Raw genomic sequence first — 11,025 nt, 5'->3', positions numbered from 1 at the left:
CATAAATTTGCCCAACCTATCTGGTGAATACAATTGCTAGATGGATAAGATCAATCCGATCAACACACCCAACCTAATCAACCTTTGTAGACTGATATGAATTTTTTACTATATTGTTTACAAGCTCGTGTTTTTGGCAAAGTTAGTCAAAGGCATTTAGGCTACAGATACAAGAGTTTCACATAGGCTGAACTTAAACTCCTAACTCAACTAGTAGATCTAAAGCCAGAATACAGATAAGGTCTTGTACAGATGAGAATCATCACCAGGAGCAGTTAGTCTCATAAATACAGAAAATATGATTTGCATTGATCTAAATTACAATGTAGGATGAATTTCGGTCTTATAATAGTGTGCTTAGTAAGCATACTGTCAATTGGACCCAAATGATTATGGCATACAATTGACTGTGTATGGATACCCACAAGACCCATGTATCACATAAACATACGTATGGATGTAGACTAATCCGAGTGTCCACATACCTGTATAATTCATAGTATTATGGATGTGGAAGTGAAAGGCTGGGAGGGAGGACTTGGAAATTTGAAGCATCATATAGACTTGGCTGATGTGTGCTGAGATTTTGAACCATGCTCTAGTAACTCTCCAGAGGCATTTAATTTTGCAACTTGCACTGTTGCACGTCTGTAAGAAGTAGATGAAAAGTCAGAACCTTTCATAATTAGGTCACTGTGGATGCCCTGTGTGATATTCTAAACTGTAAATGATAAAGCAGTTTCTATAAATTCTCTGAATTGGATTACATTTGTACTTAAGTTAAATATATTTATTTCAGGATGACACTTGTGCTAGGATCTCCAGGATCAGGAAAGTCAACGTTTTTGAGAGCACTGTCTGGGAAACTAGATCCTAGTTTAAAAGTAAGTATTTATTTTACTTCTCGCCCTATTGTTTCATTAACATAAGTTATCAACTTACAAAGGCTCTTATTCTATTTCTTCCAGTTTATTTTTTGTACTGGTGTGGTTTTCCATTCCTAGGTCACAGGGAAAGTCACATACAATGGACAAAAGATGAACCACTACATTTCGCAAAATCTGTGCATATGTTAGCCAACTTGACACCCATCAAGCTGAGATGACAGTGAAGGAGACCGTGGAGTTCTCAAGGAAGCTGTTAAATGCCGGAGATGAAAAAGGCAAGGATCTATGTTTTCATTTAATTGTTGCTTCTCTTTTAACATCGAAATGGAAGAGTAAAGCACAACCATTAGACTAAGTCACGCCTACTCCTAGATGATGATTTAATAAGAAGAAAAATCTTAATATAGATATAATACTAAGCAAAAAGCATCTAATCATACAATGCATATCTCATATGAATTAACACTTAGTCAACTTCAAGATGGCATATGTTTGTTGTTACCAATCAATGGTGCTTTTCCAGAGATGCTTAAAGTGAGCACAGGAGAGACAGAAGCAAGCATAAAAAAAGAGACAAATACCAATGCCACGGTAATCATGATTATTCTCCTCTTCCCTTCATTAAAATTTACATAGAGATGAAGCTTAATTGGGACAACTATGGGTTATGCAGGAAACTGAGTTTTCAAAAGATGGAGGGGATTTCGTAGTCAACTACATTCTGAAGGTACTCCATTATTTCCTGCTAAGTACAGCCAAATAAATGGGACCTTTTAGATGTTCATGAGAATTATTTGAAAAGTCTCAGTCCAAACCACTTATTTGGCAACATAAGTTCATGCAGTGAGGGATTGCATGATATTTGCTTATGGATAAGGAGCAGGAGAGGTACACCAATACCTAGCTTGTTTAAGTGCGAGTCTTTGTTTAAGTTGATATTGAAGAGATTAAATCAGTTAATAGACAAAAAAGCAAGTTATATGAATGGCTTAGCTGAACAAGTAAACCTTTTGGTTACAGGAATTGTGATAGTTGGTTAGCATACATACTGCTCAGATTCATATATAAAATGTATATATGAAATAGGATTTATTAGGTTGACTAATTTTGATTCAGTGATACACGCAAATTTTGTTGACAATGATGATTAGGAGATAATTTGATATATGTAATCCATACAAACTCATATTTCAATAAAAATAACTAACATTTGTAATAAAATACGGACTGCATGTGCATCCTTATATGCATAGACACACAAGATATGCAGTGACTCAACTGCATATCAGTTATACTCTTCGAAACCTTGTTCAGAAGGATGCAGAATCAGAGTACGATTTATGAAACCTTCTATTTCAATGTAAACCTTTCACTTCTCATGGGGTGGTAACAAAAATCTCTAGAATGAACAATAGCTAATGAATTAAAAACATGAGAAACCTTTACCCAGAAGAAGCTTAAAAACTAGTTTCATGCAGAAACTAACTTTTATCTTTTGTGACTTCATGTGACTCACTCTTTCAGGTACTTGGCTTGGATGAGTGTGCAAACATAATAATAGGTGATCAGATGAGAAGGGGAATATCTGGAGGACAAAGAAAAGAGTCACTATTGGTATGTATCTTACCTTTGGAAATGTCAGTTCAGCATTTTGCATGCATTTAGGTCTTTGTAATGTATGTTTTCATGCCCAAAAAAATAGTTAGCCAAAGTTTCGAATTTTTTTTACCTATCCATTTTCAAACACCATTTCAACATTACTGACGATATAATTAATTACAGTGCTTGTGCTAATACCAATTGGATAAATTAGCAATAATTCATAGCCAACTGTGTGTCCCTTATTGAAGTGTGTTACCATCTCGACAAGAACAAAACAGGTCCAAATATTAGAGACTGTCATCACTATGATAAATCTCTTGAAGCGTAAACAAGATATTGAAGAAAGCAGTAGTTATAATCATATTTATTATCTTAACCATCTTCACATACTTGAAATGACTTTCATTCTGAATCTGAGACATTTGTTTGGTTTGGAAAAAAAAATACCTGCAGGTGAAATGCTAGTAGGACTAGCACAATGTTTTTTCATGGATGACATTTCCACAGGGCTTGATAGCTCCACAACCTTTCAGATTCTCAAGTTTCTGCAGCAGCTTACACATGCTTTGGATTTCACCATGGTTATATCTTTGCTTCAGCCTACTCAAGAGACATTTGATCTATTTGATGACATAATCCTTCTATGTGAGGGAAAAATTGCTTACCAAGGACCAAGAGAACATGTCCTTAAATATTTTGAATGGATGGGCTTCAAATGTCCTGACAGAAAGAACGTTGCAGACTTCCTGCAAGAGGTATTAACTACCAGTTGTTCCTTTAAGTAACTGATTTCCCATGGATTATTGATTAAGAATTAATTATATAATTTGGAATAGATGTGTTAGGCACTGACTACAAGTTCTTTGTAATTTACAACTTAATGAAAACCCTAGTAGAAGCATATTTCAGAACAGAGATTGGAAAAAGCTTCAAGAATTCTGACTAACAAAAGAAAAGATTTAAGCATGCTTGAATATGCAACTACAGAAACTAAAAAATAAAAAATATCAAACAAAAAAAAATGTTAAAACTGGATATGTAGGTCTATGAAATTTCTCAGATGAAATGACTGTGTGGAATGAACTTATCCAGATAATATCAAAGATGGATCAATCACAATACTGGACAGGTAGCAAAAGCACTTATCAGTACATATCCATACAAAAATTTTCAGAATGCTTCAGATCTTCCAGCTGTGGCCAGCAACTCCAGGAGGACTTGCGAAAGCCATATAGCATTGAGGAGGGTGATCAAATGATCAAACTAAACCAGATGTATAGCGTCCCAAAGTGGGAGATATTCAAGGCCAGCTTCTCAAGGGAAAAGCTACTAATGAAGAGAAATTCTGCATTTCACATATTCAAGGCCATACATATCATCTTGCTGGCATTTATTACTATGACAATTTTCCTCCGAACAACAATGAAGCATCAGACAGTAATCGATGGTTACCATTATCTAGGAGCAATATTTGGTGGAGTGGTGATGGTAAAATTCAATGGTATGACAGAATTGCAAATTATCATCAGAAGACTTCCTATCTATTACAAGCAGAGGGAAGTACTATTTCTGCCAGGATGGGCTTTCCTTTTACCTATTACAATCCTCAGCCTCCCAGCATCATTTGTTGAAGCAGGTTTGTGGACAAGTCTGACATACTATGTGATTGGCTTTGCACCATCAGCAATTAGGTAGGCCCACAGATATACCTTGTTCCTCAATCTTGATATGGTGGACATAACAATTGCAATGAATTGAAAAAAAAAACATATATTTGTTCCATTGCAGATTCTTGCTACAGTTCTTGGCATTATTTTGTGTGCATCAGATGTCGATGTCACTTTTCCGCTTTATAGCGGTTATCGGAAGAACACAGCTGATGGCTAACACACTAGGGGCAGCCACTTTAGTGGCTGTCTACATTCTAGGAGGTTTTGTCATATCCAAAGGTTAGTTTACTTATGGTTTCTCACTTTTTGTATTATAAGATGTAAATCTGTTCCTATCCTGCTTTAGCCTTTTTTTCCTAATCATTAAATATTTGTTTAATACGTTGAAAACAGATGCTATTCAATCATGGTTGGTCTGGGGCTATTGGTTATCGCCTTTGACATATGGTCAGAATGCTGTAGCAATCAATGAATTTCTTGACCAAAGATGGAGTATGGTAAGCTATTAAGGCAATAAACTCATTGCTTGAAACTTGTAGCTAGAGTATATGTTCTGCAAAGCACTGAATATGCATATGAAGAAAAGTTTATGACTCCACAGTCATAGCCTTCTGATGACAAAATGAGCAAAGCAATTTATACATGCTTTCACAAGATTAATAGATACTTCTGCTTATCCATTTGTAATTTCAGAAGAAAATATAATTAATAATGCTTAAATTCTTAAACTAGTAATGCTTCCTTATTCAATGGGATAACTCACTATCTGCAATTATTCTAACAGAAATTTGACAATGGAGGAAGCACCGAAGATACAGTTGGAAAGACCATTCTGAGACAAAGAGGAATGTTAACAGAGTGGCACTGGTACTGGTACTCTGTAGCGATCTTGCTTGCCTTTGCTCTGGTTTTCAACATTCTCAGCATTGTTGCACTTGAATACCTACGAGGTATAAATTCCCAGATCTCATCTTCAAGCGTACACTTGCATATGTTTATCTAGAATACTATCTAGAGTTTAACAAGCATATATCCTGAATAATGGTGAACTACCCAGGACAAAAGCTTCAGAATGAAAATTCAACCTGTTAACAGCATTTAGAGCATCTAAAAGTTCGATAGAAAATCACAAAATAGCATGACTGTGTATTCATACAAAATTAGACATATTTTCCTTGCTAATTTTTGAGTTAGAAATGTATCTCAATAAAGTACAAACAGTTACAAAATAGTCTTTGGTTAATTTCAGCTTCTAGCATAAACTTCTGCTTTACAATGACAAACTGGGCTTCCAGAGGTAGCAAAAATTTGTTTACATCTATGAGAATTGGATTTCTGCTGTGAGTAGTGTTTGACCAGGCATGAGCTGAGTTTGGTGGGTTTTGGGTGTTTTTATATTAAAGCCAAAACCTATGAGCAGGGGAAATGACCTTCCAATTAGGTAATTCAATTTTTTCTCAGCATTATGAGGCTAACATGCAATAAGCACCAATGTTTTTTAAAAACTACAATATGATTTGCTACAAAATGTTACTAGTGATATTCCCTTTCAGGTAGCAAACCTCAAATAATTAGGAGATGAGCAAACTCAGCTTGATGATCATAATAGTTCACTGCAGAAATGCTGTTGAAAACTGATTCCACATTGACATGACGAAACATGCAAAAACTACTTCAAAGTTCAAATTGCTTTTTTTGTTTCGAGACTGATTTGAACCATAGATCTTTCAGCAGATAGGATGATTGATTTATGGCATCCATCTTTAGTCTCATGTGTGGAATGATACCCAATCAAGTTTCTTTTAATAAATTCCTCCAACAAATGCAGCTCCATTGAGAAGTCGATCCAACATACATATGGCACCTACAGATTTCAAGAAGGTTAATGTAGATGATGCCCAAGCGTTAACAGCTCAAGCAACACCCCAGAGAAGGATGTCTCTACCATTTCAACCTCTGACCGTAGCATTCAAAAATATTAATTATTATGTAGACATGCCTAAGGTAAATGGCTAAATTTTATCATTTCAGACACAAGATTGGTTATTTTGTGCACCTAGTATGTTATATGACTAAGCTCCTCTCTAACTGTTTATAGCAACTGAAGCAAGCTGGAGTGAAGCAGGATAAGCTTCAGTTGCTACGGCAAGTCTCTGGAGTCTTCAGGCCTGGAGTACTAACTGCACTAATGGGAGTGACAGGTGCTGGAAAGACTACATTACTAGATGTTTTAGCTGGAAGAAAAACAGCAGGATACATTGAAGGAAGCATCAAGATATCAGGATATCCAAAAAAGCAGGAAACATTTGCCAGGATTTCAGGATATTGTGAACAATCAGATACTCACTCTCCTTGTCTAACCGTTCTAGAATCTTTATGGTACTCAGCACGGCTTCGTCTTCCATCAGACATAGACACATACACAAGAAGTGTAAGTAATCCCAAATCATGGTTCCAGAAAACCAACAAAAACTAGAGCATTTAACAAGCAAAATGACCAATTCTTTTGCATGCAATGCTTACATTGGCACAATTCATGCATACTGTCATACCTCTGTTTTCTCAAGTAAATCAACTCTATATTTTTTCCTCTGCTTCAGATATTCATAGATGAAGTTATGGAACTGGTTGAGCTAAAGGAACTGAAGAACGCAATGGTAGGTTTACCAGGAGTAAATGGCCTTGCAGCAGAAGAGCGCAAACGTCTAACAATTGCAGTGGAGTTAGTTTCAAGCCCTTCTATCATATTCATGGATGAACCCACAACAGGCTTAGATGCTAGAGCTGCAGCAATTGTCATGAGAACAGTTAGAAAGGCAGCTGACACCGGGCGAACAATTGTCTGCACAATCCATCAACCAAGCATTGAGATATTTGAAGCTTTCGATGAGGTATTTACCAAAGCTGACCAGTTTAGTCTATTAGTATTAGAGGTATTTACCGAGCACATAGCTGCCTTCCACATTTTCCTAATCAAACAAGCTTTCTTATCATGCTATAAGTTAGTTGTGCACACTACCAGCAAGGGAATCAATAGACTATTTGAACACTTTAGCATATATACATGAAAGTAATTCTCTTCCTTTTCAAAGAGACTAGTATTCAATGGCGGAGCCAGAAAATGAGTAGCCTCCGGGCTAATCCCAAGCTCCCCGGGCTATCTCTTTTTCTTCCTATATTTTTAAATTTTTCTATAATAATTTTAAATGATAAATTTGTTGGGCCCCCCGGGCTAAAGCCCGAGTAGCAGATTGAGTGGCTCCGCCCTTGCTAGTATTATTAAAACCATGACACATCATATAAACCATTGACTGTAGTCAGAAATTAGAGGTTGTTAGTGCCAGCCCTTAGTGCCAATTCGGATTGAGTGAGACTCGAGTTGGACTTAAGTCAAATCAATCCATTAAGAGGGTTGCATGATCATCATGCATGAGATTAATAGGGTATTAATTCCCTCATCATTAAGAGGGTTGCATGAGCATCATTAAAAGGGTTGCATGATCATCATGCATGACATGCATGAGATTATTAAAAAGTATTAATTCCATGGAATCCCAAGAGCCAAAAACCCTTCATATTCTATGGTTGGATATAAAAAGGGATGAGAGGCTCCTGAGAGAAGGACTATTGGTCTTCTTCCTCTTCTCTTCTACCTTGGCCGAACCTAGTATTGTGGCTAGCACCATGATCTGGTTCCTCTCCATCTCAGTGTTCGTGTGGATACCGTGGAGGCACGAATACATTGATCGTGCTAAGATCCGTCAACCTTTGAAGGTAAGAGTTGCTGTCGGGATTGCGAAGGGCTCGCATCGAAGGTAACCTCGATTCCAGTAGATAGAATCGGTAAAACGAATACGGTTTGGCATGGATCTTCTGGAGGGATCCTTTTCCGCTACGTTGTATGCAGCTAAAATTGTTTTTAGGCGCATGCAGATCCCTACAGAGGCTTCTTGTGCTAGCTGATATATTGGATATGAAACACAAACATAGGTGTGATCGTAAGCATCATGTTCACAATAATTTAATAAGAATCACAAAGTAAAAGATGTATTAAGAACATCAACGAAATGATGATGAGATGTAATCGAATATGCTTGAAGGCATAGGATATGTCCACAAAGTATGTGATAACTATTGTCCAACAAGGAAACACAGACTAGGCAAGAATTTAAAGCTTTTGTTTCATAGTGGGACAGAGACTAGAGAATAAGTGGATTGGGACTACATACAGATATTTAAGACACCATATAGAAGTTCCGTGTGCAACTTATTTCTTCCTGTACCCCAAAAAGGTTGATGGTTGAACTTGTTGATTTTGTGATTTTCAGTTACTTCTAATGAAAAGAGGAGGGCAACTGATATACAGTGGACCTTTGGGCAATTTATCGAGGAACATGAGACAATACTTTGAAGTAAGAAAAATCACTACAGCCAGTTTACCAGGAGAAAGAACATGTTTAACCACGTATTATGTTTTTTTTCAGGCTATACCAGGAGTACCAATGCTCATAGATGGTCAAAATCCTGCAACATGGATGTTACGTGTCACTTCTCCTGCCATGGAGTATAAGCTTGGCATAGATTTTGGAACTATATATTGCAATTCATCACTTCACAAGTAAGTTTACCATATCCAACTTGGTAGATGTATAAACAAGCATCATTGATCAATTTGATAATGTGCTTCTTGCATTCCTCAGAGACAACAATGACCTGGTTGATGAATTGAGTGAAAGACAGACTAACACAGAAGACCTTCACTTCAAATTCAAAAATACACAAAGTTTTTCATCTCAGTGTATATCCTGCCTGTGGAAACAACATAGATCTTACTGGAAGAATCCAGAGCATAATGTAGTTCGTTTCATCGTCACATTCTCAGTATCACTTCTATTTGGTTTAGTATTCTTTAAAATTGGCTCTAGAAGGTAAGAAACCAAGACTCAGTCTATTTACTCTAATTTTATTGTTGACTAATAATTTGTAATAAAAAAACAGAGACACACCACAAGATATTTTCAATATTCTAGGAGCAATATATGGCTCAGCACTGTTTATTGGATACGCAAATGCTAATGGAGTACAGCCTATTGTGGAAAGGGAGAGGATTGTATTTTACCGTGAAAAGGCAGCTGGGATGTATTCTTCTATGCCATATGCCATAGCTCAGGTACAACTGCTAATTAATATAATCATAGACACAGGTGGATGAACAACTACCTAAAAGAGTAAAATATCCTAGAAAAGTTTTTTCATAGCTATTTTTCTGCAATCCTTTTTTTTAATAAACTCTCATATAATAGGATTCAGGAAATTGATCTATCTACAACTTCTATAACACTAGTAAAATTCTTCAATTTAGAGGATGCAAAAAACACCTACAAGAATTGACACAATATAAAGGTCCTTGAGGCCCTTGAAGTCAGTGGCAGAGCCAAATATTCCTCTGTTGGAATGACTTACACCACTAAAATTCATAAGTGCTTCATTGCAAGCATGAAAAATCAATAAAAGAATAAGCTCTTGCACCCATAAAATATTTATGTTTGACACCACCAAATTATTAGATTACAAATTATGATTGTAACTCTTTGGCGTACAAAATTGTAGTAAAAAGCACCAAAGTATGTGTCATGTCTGTTTCAATTTCTATTATGTCAATCTAAGTTTAGCTTCTAATGAATAACTGAGATATATTTGCAGATATATAGAACGACCAGTTCAAATATTTGATGCCCTAGCAAGATTGGTTTAGAAAAGTATGAGGTTGATCCCACTAGAATGCTACATGAATCACTTCTTCCATCTGATACATGACACTTGTCTCAGTACTTTCTAAACATAATATAAAATTGAAAATCTCATATTACTCATCCTGACCAACAACCATTCTGATGCTTCTATTATGAGAACTTGGAGTGCCCAGTAGAATATATTGGTTTGCAAAACAAGAATATCTTAGTTTATAGATACTGCCCTTTACAAAATTGACCTACACCCCCCTCGATGACTTCTAATTTTCAGGTGGCCATCGAGATTCCTTATGTTGTGAGCCAAGCTTTAATTTTCTCAGCCATTGTTTATCCAATGATTGGATTCCCATTTACAGTGGCCAAAGTTCTTCTGATTCATTCTGTTCTTGGTCTTGAGTTTTGTCTATTTTGCTCTCTTTGGAATGATGACAATCTCACTAACACCGAACCAAGAAATAGCAGCGCTTCTCTCCTTTTTCCTCTTTGTTACATGGAATATCTTCTCCGGATTCTTCATTCCTCAAAAGGTATATGGTATTTGGTACTTCTGCAGCTTATGTTGATACTACAACCTATTCCAACATATGTTGATGGTGTTTATGTTTCAGAATGATACCAATTTGGTGGAGATGGTATTATTGGGCTGATCCTGCTGCATGGACTGTTTATGGTCTACTGGTGACCGTGATGACAGTTTGGAAATTGTGGGCGGGATAAAGATGTTAGTGAAGGAGTTTCTCAAGCAATATTTTGGGGTACAAGAGAGCTATCTGCCACTCATTGTGTCCCTACACTTTGCAATAATCATGTTATTTCTGTTTGTATTTGGCTTCAGCATCAAGTATTTGAATTTTCAGAGAAGATAGCTGAACTGTATGTTTTGTGCAACCAAGATTTGGTTTCAATCAACTCCAGATAAAAGAAGACATGGAGTTGGTTTATACAAAATAGCATATGACAGTTAGTGAAAGCCTCAACCTGTAATACAGCCCTTTCAATTGTTCATTGGCTACTGGGGTAAATACCAACATCTTCAGCATATTGTTGAATAAAATCAAGCTTTATATGGAGTAGATACAAAGAAACAGAGAAGGCAATCATTTTTGTATTTAT

At 36.3% G+C, this 11,025-nt stretch overlaps 1 pseudogene; it reads left to right on the top strand.

Moving 5' to 3' along the window:
* LOC141845901 (ABC transporter G family member 45-like) overlaps positions 1-10,778 on the top strand; it is a 20,551-nt pseudogene extending 9,773 nt beyond the window's left edge.
* The last annotated feature ends 247 nt before the right edge of the window (positions 10,779-11,025 follow it).

This window comes from Curcuma longa, chromosome 15, assembly GCF_044706935.1.
Source record: "Curcuma longa cultivar G26 ecotype Majalengka, Jawa Barat chromosome 15, ITB_CL_G26_1.1, whole genome shotgun sequence".
NCBI lineage: Eukaryota > Viridiplantae > Streptophyta > Magnoliopsida > Zingiberales > Zingiberaceae > Curcuma > Curcuma longa.
The sequence above is the reverse complement of the archived record's forward strand: the minus strand, read 5'-3'. Positions and strand labels throughout refer to the sequence as shown.